Source organism: Asparagus officinalis, chromosome 4 (assembly GCF_001876935.1).
Source record: "Asparagus officinalis chromosome 4, Aspof.V1, whole genome shotgun sequence".
NCBI classification, from domain to species: domain Eukaryota; kingdom Viridiplantae; phylum Streptophyta; class Magnoliopsida; order Asparagales; family Asparagaceae; genus Asparagus; species Asparagus officinalis.
Window position 1 is genome coordinate 4,791,161 of NC_033797.1, and position 1,401 is coordinate 4,792,561.

At 39.0% G+C, this 1,401-nt stretch overlaps 1 non-coding gene across 1 annotated transcript; it reads left to right on the forward strand.

Annotated features, from left to right (window-relative positions):
* Positions 509-579, forward strand: TRNAG-GCC. Its single transcript has one exon. It is a non-coding gene; the product is annotated as a tRNA-Gly (tRNA).

Genomic DNA, 1,401 nt, shown 5'->3' on the forward strand with positions numbered 1-1,401 from the left:
CTAAAAAATACTTAATCATAATATTTAATCACGTGTATTACACGTGCATAAAATCCTAGTGTATATATATGATGTGGTTGTTACTAGAAAACCGCATGAACGCTTCTCCACATCTAACAAAATGTTCTTCTTGTTTTTTCCATGAGAGGATAATTACGTAGGGAGCAATAAAACTCGGTAATTTGTTAATTAGTCCCTTGCAGATTAAAAACAAAAGTAAGTAGGGCCGAAAACTCTTGCGGAAAAAAAAAATTTAAAAATTAGTGAGCCTCAGCCCATAAGGCCTATTTGAACTTGGTTATTACATTGATACTGTTCGGTATACAGCTGCGAGTTTGAAAGAGGGTTTTCAAGCAAGATTTACACGCTAAAGCTAACATGCATTGGCCGCTAGTACTTAAAAAAAAAATGTCAAGTTTGGCAACAACATTAATATTAGATGATAGTAAGTTAATTCCCCGGTAACGCATTCAAATTTTAGAAAACCTCAAATCCTGCCGTCATCAGAGCACCAGTGGTCTAGTGGTAGAATAGTACCCTGCCACGGTACAGACCCGGGTTCGATTCCCGGCTGGTGCATACTTTATTTTTTAATAAATTTAGGTAACGCATCAGTATTCTTTTCGATGGCTTTTCCTTATCTTAATTAATTTCAGTTATCTTATGCAGTATCATACCTTTCGCTGCTTCAACTTATTCTGCATTAAATTCCAAATTGATAATAAAAGACTTAAATCATGCACGCAACCATTCATTCTTGAAGTACACTGTCGTCTGAATAATCGTGTCACGTCCAAATATTAGCAAGTAACCAAACTCCTCCTCGAAACACTAGGGATCAGGATCCAACGACTGGGTGTGGCTCTAGTGGCGTAGCTAGAATTTTTTTTTGCCCTGGGCGAAAAATAAAGGGATTGTGTCGAGCAAGAGGAAATAGAGGAGGCTGAGAAGAACAGTCGCTGGATTTAAATACACCTACAATTTGAGAGAAGCTCTCAATTTCATAGAGTAGCAAAATAAAACTCGAGATCACCATCTCTTCAAATTTCACTTCAATCCCATCCCATTCGATCATTCAATCCAGCTAATGGACCCAAGCAATGTCGCTCCGTGTTGGGAAATTACCCAGATTTCCCTAGTGCCAGATTTAAGAGAGAGCGAAAATAAAATGCGCAAAATTGGGGGACACGCAAGATTTACGTGGTTCGGCACAAAATTGCCTACATCCACGGGCTGGAGCGAAAATAAAATGCGCAAAATTGGGGGACACGCAAGATTTACGTGGTTCGGCACAAAATTGCCTACATCCACGGGCTGCTGCAGATCTTATACTGGGGAAAATTACAAGCACTCTGAATATTGCTATGATATTCTCACTGAGTACTCTCTCTCTCTGTTTTT